This window comes from Diadema setosum, chromosome 12, assembly GCF_964275005.1.
Source record: "Diadema setosum chromosome 12, eeDiaSeto1, whole genome shotgun sequence".
Taxonomy (NCBI): Eukaryota; Metazoa; Echinodermata; class Echinoidea; order Diadematoida; family Diadematidae; genus Diadema; species Diadema setosum.
The window spans coordinates 38,026,273-38,037,478 of record NC_092696.1 but is presented as its reverse complement, the minus strand read 5'-3'; positions in this window follow the sequence as shown (position 1 = coordinate 38,037,478).

Below are 11,206 nucleotides of genomic sequence, written 5' to 3'. Positions count from 1 at the left end.
AGATGTTGAGGGTATCATAAATTGACACAAATCAACATGCATTTGGATTTCAGGGGCCCTTTAAGGACGGGCCTCGTATTCATCGACCGCGACTGATAACCAAGTAACAATTACATCATTGTCGGCGACCAGTCGGTGCCCAGTCGCCGACTAGTTTTCGCTCATAGATTAGATATCAATGAAACCTTCAGATGGGTTATGGACCCCGTATGTGCGCCAACGAAGCAGGCTTAGAAAGTTTGTGCGTGACGCGTGCATGTATAGGCAACATGGCGTTTCGTCCACAGTTTTCAAGCGAAGAGCGCGCCTTTATGGTCCTTACTTTAAGAGTGGATATGTAAATGTGCACATATTATAGAACTTACATGCCACAATTCAGTTTGGACTAAAACGTCGTATCTAAGCCCCTATTACACTTTGCCAGATAGGTCCACCGTTCAAGAAACGGGCGACATGTGTTCATCCGTTGTTCAAATCGTTAGTCCGCAGAACAAAATAATGATGTAAAGTTTCCGTTTTAGAGGAGAGTACATGCACAGTGTAGGGGCCGAATAAAATGAAGAGACAACGCACCTGGGGTGATTGTGTACAGGGCAGTGGAACGTGCGCAAATGCATGAGAAACGAATATGAACCGCATGCCCATTGGACAAAACGCACGAGGAACAAACGGGTGACGCATAAAACGTATATCGAACGTCAGAGATCCATTCATGCAATGACGGTTATCGGGCAATAAATACTTGCATCATCTTGGAGTGTTCTACCTCTATTACCTCTTTACACTTCACTTCACATCTCATCTGCTTCCATCAATATGTCAAAGGGATCGAAAGCAAAGACTTGATTTTTTCCTAAATTATGGTGGCTTCTTTTGCCAGACCTTTGAAACTACTTTCTTTATTTTGGTCCCAAATATCACTTACAAGCAGGTTCATCCAAAAGTTTCTCACTTTAAACAAAGTCACTTTCATACATGCCCGGTGTTACTTAAAAATATCAAGCTTTCTCAATGTTTTCTCTTTTTTGATTTTTTCCAGATGTTTTATTATGGTGATTAACAGCTGGATCAACATTGATTTCCTCAAGTAAAGACACATAATTATTCTCCATTGAACTCATCCAGTGCATTAGAAGATCATGAAGTCAAAGAACTTTTTTTGCATTCAAATATCAATTTCAAGTTGGGACATGGACTCAAGGTTTTAAGCAGTCTCTTTTTTCTCTCAAACAGTTTCTATGATTCTTCACTTCTAATGCAGAATAGCTGCCAAACGAGCAACAACAACAACAAACAATTGGACTAGAATAATGTTGAAAACAGAGAAACTATGCCTAGCATAATGTAAGATGCTGAAGCGTCAAAATTAGCATATTTATGCCAGTTCTGCCAACATAGCTCTGCGGGATGCTGATCTTCAACTATATTATGAAGGATGCCCTTCTACAAAAGAAGAAGCAGAAGAAGAAGAAGAAGAAGAAGAAAAAGAAAAAGCAGAATAAGGTGATAATGATGATGATTACTATCGGAAATTCGGAACTTGGGTAGGCCTATTTGCTCCAAGTTCATTGTGTCACTGCCGGCAACCATGGATGGCCTGGTGGTACTGTCGCTGTTCGAATGGCAGTAGATGACGGGGCCGACTTTTGCTCGACCGAAAGACATTGTTTTGATACATGTAACCATGAGCACAACCTCCTAAACAATGCGCTTTTTTGCAGTCTCATTTTGCATCTTTCCACATTTCAAAGCTTGTTTGATAAGAAATCCTTTTCCCCTTTTATTTCCTTTTTAAACCTTTTTAAACTTTTTAACATGATCTCAAAGAGAGAGAGAGAGAGAGAAAGAGAGAGATAGAAAGAAAAAGAGACACTGATTAAAGAGTCTACTGAAGTGTTTGTTGTCATTGAAGATTTTTCAAACTACTCGCGCTTGTTGGGACCATGTTACCGATACCTCAAAGCATTGATACAACAAGCTTCTACCGACTGCCGTGGAAAGACTATGCACGATTTTGGCAAGACGCCCATGAATTTAATGAGTCTTCAGCTGCTATACTGATTCACTGCGCTCATGGTGTGCTCCGTAAAACGAGATGTGATCGGTAGTGCGTGACTAACACCATTAAGCGAATAACAACTTCAATGATAATAAATGGAATTTTAAATGATATAATACATTATCAATTTTCTCTTTCAGGGATATACAGCGCCTAATAGAGAGATTCACACTGCGACACTCCATATCATAGGAAACGAGATGGTGCAGAAAATAGCGAATTCACCCACGCCCAAGGTGAATGCATCTAGTCATGGCAATTCTCCTGAAAGGACATTCACATCGCGAAAAAATTAATGATTCGCACCATTTTATCAGCAGATGTGGCTCCACTCATATGGCTTCTGCAACATGTGAAAAATAAAGAAGAGGATTAAAGTGAATAAAATACATTAGCAATTGTTTTCCATGACAGTAAAATACAAATCAGAAAAGTACCATTTTAATTTTCGTACAGTATCCGAGTACCACTTAGATGGTAAAATGTTACGAGCATGAAAACAAACTCGTTCTGTGTCAGGTCAATCTCGTAAAACAAACAAACAAACAAAACAAACAATGTGAAATAGATACCGTCCTTTCTCTTCGACCTGATCCTCCCTCATTCTATGATATAATGGTGACTCCGCATCACAAAACTAACAGAAAGTCGCCATACATAGATTTGAGTTGTAGTTAAGGGGCAGATTCTTATAGGGCAGACTTTACACTTTAAAATGATGTATAGCTCAATTGAAATGGACTGAATATCTAAATATTGGAAAGAAAGCAAACACTCTGGAAAAGTGTGAAGCGAGAAAAGAGGCTCTAAAGTACAGGGTCTATTCAAGTGGTTAACCGTGCTATACCTGTGCGTTGAATGGCACCAAAAAAAAAGACATGATATAAACCACTGGAGCAACAACAATGAAGGAATTATCAGATTAAATTGAGATTGACAATGCTCTTTTAACACATTCGGTGCATGATGAATGCCAACGTTCTAAGCAGTAGCATTATCCCTTCAAAAGGTATCAGACTAGAAGGTCAAAAGGTATCAGACTAGAAAGTCAAGAGTGTGCGAAGGGTTATCAAGAAAAGGGGCCTCTAAGACGTACCTAATCTTACTACTCTACAAAAAAGTGTTGTCGAAAAATTGCTAAAAATGCACGTTCCAAATCATTTTGTGATCCCAAACCTAAGGAAAATGTGTAGAAGAAGGATAACGCTTTCAGAAGATATGAAAACTTAATATTATTGACTTTGTTGACTCGTTTCACTCTTTTTTGAGTCCTCACGTATCAAGGGGTCCGATTTTTTGTTCATTTGGTAATGCACGGTCACGATAGGTTTAAACCCAAAGAGAATGTAGATTGAGTGAAAGCAGCAAAATTAGTAGGACACATTTGTGAAAGTTTTAGGAAAATCGAAAAAAAAATTGTATTGATGCAAAATTTATGAATTGTTAAAGTCTTGGTGGTGAAACCGCTGGATGAGCTAGAGATGTTATGATGTCATGTGTCGACAACAATAAATTATAAATAAAATATAAAGGGACTTCTACCAAAAAAAAAAAAAAAAATCAATTTTCTAGCATAATGAAAGAGTACTAGACTCATCGCTTTCAGAAAGCAAGGGGAATAATTGCTACCCTGAACATATGTCTGTGCCAAGTTGATGGAATGTGTAATTTTCATAAAATATGAATTTTTGTGTAATTGCCTTTATATTGTGTTTATATTGTTGATACTGTGTTGCTGGCTGATAATGAACAAGACCTGAAAATAATTGTTGATGTAATATACCGCCAAAGTAAGGCATTTGGCTTGGACATGAATGTGAAAGAGACTAAAACGATGGTAATATCTCGAAAGGTGGAAATACCATGGTAAACATCTCTATCAGCAATACTCTCCTGGAACAAGTCAGTGAATTCATCACATTTTATTTAGCACACAGTGTTAATGAAGATGGGAAGAATGGTGGAGAAACATTACATGCATTAGGAGAAAAATTGGAACGGCAGTAAGTTACCTAAATGAGTAAAGTGTTAACATCAATGAAGATATCTACTGCAACCAAGCTCAGACAAGTAAAATGTTACGTGCGTTCAACTTTCCTTTACTGTTGTGTAACATGGACGATATGGACGATATGAAAAGGCTGGCTGCATTCGAGATGTGCGGGGATCTTCAGACGCCTGGGCCGTATTATCATGGTCAGACAGGAAAACAAATCAGTTTGGTTCTAGATCATCTGAGTGTCACAAAAAAACCTTGATGAAAGGCATTAAATCAAGAAAACTCAAATATTTTGGTCATGTTAAAAGACAGCAGAACATCCCAGAAAGTGTACTTAAAGGGAATATAGAAGGCAGGGGATGCAAAGGACGCCAGCGCAGTGTGTGGTGTAACAACATAAGGAGTGGACAGGAAAGAGTGTGGCCGCATGTAGTAAGGCGGCCATGAACAGAACAGAGTGGAGGTCCATAGTCGCCAACCTTCGGCTTGAATTTAAGACGGCACTTAAGGACGTTCCTCGGTTAAAGTGAAGTCCATGTTATTTTCTTCAAACTTTCCATACCATTGTATGACTTTGAGCTATCTTAAGCCCAACTATGCAAACAAAACCATAAATTCATGTGCTTGTTTTTCTTCTACGGGACTTTGAAGAATATGACTAATCTGCTGCCCTGTACCAAAATGATAGCGTTACAGGATCAAGACCATGATTGGCAACAAAATCTGCAATGGCAAACTTAAATCTCCATAATTCTGTCAAAATCCACGTTATTTGCGCCGAATTTGCAAATATTGTAGAAAAAAAGGTACCCAAAACAAGGAAAAGGTTTTAAAGTTAGGGTTTACATTCATTCTTGAGCAAGTAGAGCCCTCACGCGGCAGAAAACACCGAAATCTCTCAAATCCTTTTCATCGATGTTTTCTGTTAGGGGTGAGGTAAAGGACAGGATTTATAAAACTCATGCTGTACATCCAAAACCCATGTCATTTTCACGAAACTTGACCGAATTGTAGAAAAAGGCTTAGTTATTCCAGAAAAATGGTAAAAAGTGGGGGTTCATGTGCTCGTTTTCGTGCTAACAGCCGGGGTGATCCGGGATGTCTATGTGACTGGGGCATTGTCTCGTGGGATAATTACGTACTTGGCTGTTACGGTGAAATAAGGAATAAAATATTTTGGGTAGATGGCTGCAGTTGTAATTAAACATAAATTGACCAAGTTGAAACAAATACAACGACCGTGCGAACAGAAAAACATATATTTTTCTCGTGTGACCGAGCATTCTTCTTCTCCCGAATTAAACACTTTCCTTCGGACATTTTATGCAGAAGTACGTCGAGGCGACGGGGAGCTCTATGCCAAGCGGTCGATGATCACGATTCGATACGGACTTCATCGCTACTTACTAAAGCATCGTCAAGTAGACATTACGAAGGATGATGCTTTTCAATCATCTTGTGAAATGTTTAACGCGGTCCTCCACATTTTGAAGACAGAGGGGAAAGGTGTCATTCGGCATAAAGATCCGATCACCACAGAGGACATGGACAGAATAAGGCAAAGTTCTGCAGTTGACCCCACGACACCAAAAGGTTTGCAGAATAAGGTGCTTCTCGATCTCATGCTGCATCTCTGCAACAAAGGTCGTGAAAATCTTCGTCAGATGAAAAAAGATAATTTTGCCGTTGACAAAGATTCAGCAAATCAGCGGTATGTTCACCTTGTTCGGGACATGACGACAAAGAACCATCGTGGCGGTGCGGATGATGATGAAAAAAGTCAATGCGGCCGCATGTACGAAACGGGTGAGTCCGACTGCCCTGTCGCATCGTTTACAAATCTCGTCTGAATGAAAAATGTGAAGCATTTTGGCAACGGCCAAAGGCAGCTAGGCCTGCAGGTAACCCTTGGTATGATAATATGGCTGTGGGCATGAATACACTTGGGAATAAAATGGCAGTTATCTCAAGTGAAGCCAAGTGCTCCAGGTTATATACCAATCACTGCCTCCGTGCAACAGCTATCAACAAACTTGATACTGCTGGGTTTGAAGCTCGGCACATCATGTCCATTTCTGGACATAAATCGGAGTCTAGCATCAAACACTACTCTAGGGTAGAGGAGAGTCAGAAGAGGAGAATGAGCTTGACGATCGCAAGTACCAGTACAAGCAGATCTGAAGATGTGAATGTAGGCCTACAGTCAACCTTGCGTAGATCGAGACCTAGCTCTAGTGGGACTAACGCTACTCCTAGTTCTGGCCCTGTTCAGCTACAGATACAGCGTGCCGGTAGTTCTACTGCTGGATCTAACGTTACTGATAAGTCTACTGTCACTTCTGGACCTACTTCAAGCACCACTTCAAATGTTGCGCCTCCTTCCCCACCACAGTCATCTCAGCTGGATCTCAGTCAGCCAACTGCATCTCCAGTGAACATATCTACATTTGTGAGCTCTCAAATGCACCTTCATTTTTACAATTGTAAAGTGAAAGTAATCTACAATCAGAAGTAACATTCCAAATGGAAGACACTATACTAACTAGAGAACGTGTTACTGTGAATATGTTCCATTGAGTGGATTGACCATTGTTCCAGTTGTGCATTCAAGTTTTCATTGGAATTTCAGCGCATTCAAGTTCAAGTGTTTGGTGTTCATCTGGATTTGGAGCTCAATTTTTTTTTTGTTCTATAGGTAAGAAACTTGAGTATTTTAGATCTAGACCTCGTTTTTCTAAACGAAGTAGGAGTGTGGTCTAGAACTAGACCTAGATCTATGGATCTAACGTTAGAGCTAGAATATCTAATACCAGGAGGCCTAAGCTAAGGACGGTAGGCCTACTAACGTTAGAAGTGATCTAGATGTACATAACGGTTAGGCCTCTAGCTCTAGAAGACCTACGCAACATTCATTGGTGGCCTAGATCGAGAGGCCTATTACTATAACAAATAGTGCATGTTCTATTGATGCACCAGTACTGGACTATAGAACTCCAAATACTAAATTATCCCTCGTGCAGTTCTATTCACCTCGGCCTGCGGCCTCGGTGAAACAAAACAGCACTCAGGATGATTTGTGACACTGCACCTCAAAACAAACAAAAAGTCGCTACGTATGAATTTTTAGTTAAGACCATATTCTGAAAGAGCAGACTTTAAGCTTTAAAATGATGTATAACTCAAATCAAATGGACTCTCTTAACCTATCTAAATATTGGAAAGAAAGCACAAACTCAGGAAAAGTGTGAACTGAGAAAAGAGGCTCTGAAGTACAGTGTCTATTCAAGCGCTTAATCTTTACCATGCAAACCGTGCTGGCTGTGCAATGAATGGGACAAAAAACAGGAAGTAAACCACCAGAGTAACAACAATGGAGGGATTATCAGATTAAACTGAAATTAAGCATGCCTCATTAACACATTCCGTCCCTAATCAATGCCAACTTTCAAAGCAGTAGCACTATCCTTTCAAAAGTTATTAGAGTTGAAAGTGAAGAGTGTGGACAAGGTTTTTCAGAAATGAAAAAGGGATTCTAAAGACACACCTAATCACACTACTCTACCAAAAATGTTCGAGATAAACTGCTAAAAAACACACTTTCCTGCCCCTTTTGTGATACCAAATTTTAGCATGATGTAAAAGAAGACCCTCTCTTTCAGAAAATATGAAAAAGTCAAGTTCGGCTAGGTTGACCCACTTCACTTATTTTCAGTCTTTACGCAAAATCAGTGTGTGCGACTTTATGTTCGTTTTGAGGTGCACGGTCACATTTAGTATTTGTCGTTCTCTAATCCAGTATAGTGCATCATAGAGCATGCACTATTTATATAATGTCACTCATTGTAAATGGATTTTGATTTTGGAATAGATGACCAACAGCTAGTCAACCACACAAGCCAGTATTTCACTATCAATGAATTCAACAGTCAGTTTTTCTTCAATAAGGCAAATCAGATTTGTGCTCATTTCAGTTTAATTCACCTTAATTCAAGAAGCTTAACTAAAATTTTTTGATACGTTTGAACTATTTTTAAATTCCCTCAATGATTTTCCATTCTCCGTTATAGGAGTCACCGAAACATGGTTGCACACCAATTCCCCGGACCTATTTGGCATGGAAAATTATAATTGTATTCGTAATGACAGAAAGCATGGCATAGGAGGTGGGGTTGCCATGTACGTTAATAACCAAATTAGATTTAAAATTCGAACTGATTTGGGTATTCAGGGAGCAGAAAGTTTATTTATTGAAATCTTAAATGATAATGAGAAAAATATTATAGTTGGTACCATATACCGTCCTCCACAAAATGACGTTCAATCTTTTATTGACAACTTCGATCAATGTGCTAACGAAATTTTCGGAGAAAGAAAATCCATTTCTTTTTATGGGAGATTACAATATAGATTTATTACAACCCACCCATTTCCATGACATATTACTTTCCAACTCACTGCATCCCCACATCAATAAACCTACCAGAAGAAATAACACCACCTATAGTAACACATTAATAGATAATATACTGTCTAATGTTATAACTAAAACCTGTACGAACGGTATTCTTTATTCAGATATATCTGATCATTTACCGATTTTTATGATTAATGATAAATCTGTAATAACTCCAATACGTCGCCAACCCAAGCATATTTGAAAATGTATCGACATGAAACGCCACAAAATATTGATTCATTGAATCAAGATTTATTCGAAGAACAATGGAATAACGTCTTTGAACTCCAAGATGTTAATTCTTCCTACGATTTTTTTTAAACAAAAATTATTAGATTATCATGATAAACATATTCCTTTAACTCCCAAAGTAAATGGAAGGAAAAGAGCTCGGCAACCGTGGATTACTCAAGGTCGTATATATTCCATTCTTACTCGAAACCGTCTTTATAAAATATCTCTGAGGAAACCTACTCCTGAAAACGTGAAAAGGTATAATACATATAGAAAAGATTAACTTCTTTGATTCGAGTTTCACGTAAATCATATATTTCAAATAAACTCGAATCTAATAAGGACGATAAAAATGCTCTTTGGCGGATTGTTAATGAAATACTCAAAAAGAAACCTACGGAATGTCCTGATAGCATTACCCATAATGATATAGTTATTACTAATCCTGATCAAATTGCAAATATTTTTAACAATTTTTTGTTAATGTTGGTCCTTCTCTAGCTGCATCTATTCCCATAAATGATATCAAAAATTATAAAGATTACTTACCTGAAAGTAATCAAAACTCCTTGTTTTTTACTCCAATAAATGAATCAGAAATTATTGATATTGTTCAATCTCTGAAATGTAGTAATTCCTGTGGGCCTGACAACTTAAGGGTGAATTTTTTGAAAAAATAATTTACCCCTTAGCAGCCCCTCTCACCCATATATTTAATCTATCCTTACTTAACGGCGAGTTTCCAGACTCTTTTAAAATCGCCAAAGTTATCCCCATTTAAAAAAGAGAAGATCCATCATTGGTGAAAAATTATAGACCCATCTCATTGTTACCTGCAATATCGAAAATTTTAGAAAAAAATTAATTTATAAGCGTCTCTCCTCTTTCATGATTGGAAATGAAATATTAAATGTGAATCAGTTTGGCTTTAGGAAAAGATTTTCTACCGATTATGCTATAATCAAATCTGTTGATAATATTATTGATGCGCTTATTAAAAAGGAGCATATAATTGGAGTTTTTATGGATCTGAGTAAAGCATTCGACACTATTGATTATGACATTTTATTTGAAAAATAATATAATTATGGCGTGAGAGGGATTACTTTGTCATGGTTTAGAAGTTATCTAAGTCATCGAAAACAGTATGTTGCATTTAAATCCAGTCATTCGTTCCATTTGAACGTTTCATGTGGTGTCCCTCAGGGATCTATCCTCGGGCCCCTACTTTTTTGATTTATATTAATGATATCATTAATTCCTCTCCTCGTTTAAACTTCATTTTATTTGCAGACGACACCAATGTCTTTTATTTCCACAAGGATATTGTAACATTGACTGATACATTTAACATGGAATTAAGTAATATTTCGAAATGGTTTAGAAGCAATAAGCTTTCATTGAATATTGATAAAACATGTTTTATACATTTTCATACGCTTCAATCCCAACCCACCCTCCTCGAAGTATTTCTATTGATGATATAAACATTGCTGAGAAACATTCAACCAAGTTCCTAGGAGTGACCCTAGATAACAATCTAACTTGAAATACCCATGTCCAGAATATTATAACAGCAATATCTAAAGCAACTGGTGTGTTAAGGAGAATAAAATACCTAATTGATTATCAAACTTTAATGATGTTATACAACATCTTATTTCTACCATATGTAATGTACTGTAATATTGTATGGGGCAACTGTAGCAAAACCAAATTGAACACAATTTTTCTTCTTCAGAAAAAGGCTCTTCGTATATGCACACATTCAAATTTTTTGGCTCACACTGATCCCATATTTTATCGCCTAAATACTCTAAAGGCCCATGATATACATTCATACTTAACTGCTATATTTATGTATAAACACATTCGAAATTTATTACCATTTTTCCACAATGCCCTAGTAACTAATGATCATATTCACCCATACCCTACCCGTCGTTCCCATGATTTTCATTTAAGTAATCCAAAGCTTTTACTTGCTCAAAAGTCGATTAGACATCACGGTCCGGATATATGGAACACTCTTCCTGAGGAGTTGAAACAGTGTGCCTCTTTGTTTTCATTCAAAGCAAACTTAAAGAAGCATATTTTATCACAGTATACTTCAAATACGAATTAAGCACGAATAATTTATATGACTTATGTTGGTCTCCCGATAGTAGCAACATCGTAAGTCATTCCCTCTTCCAGCAAACCAATTTCATCATTCCAAATCCCAGCCTATCTGTCCCTGTGCACTCTCAAGCACTCGCACGCACATTCACCACCACCACACATCAGAGTTTATTTTCCCCTGCTATCTTCGCAGCAGATTTGTATTGTTTACCAATTTACCTACCTACCTTTTCCTCGGGCCTGCCATCTTTTCAAGCAATGCTTACAATGGCGGCCCTCTGCATTATCATTTCCTAAATATAATATTGTTATTGTAATCCCAGCTGCATAGACATGC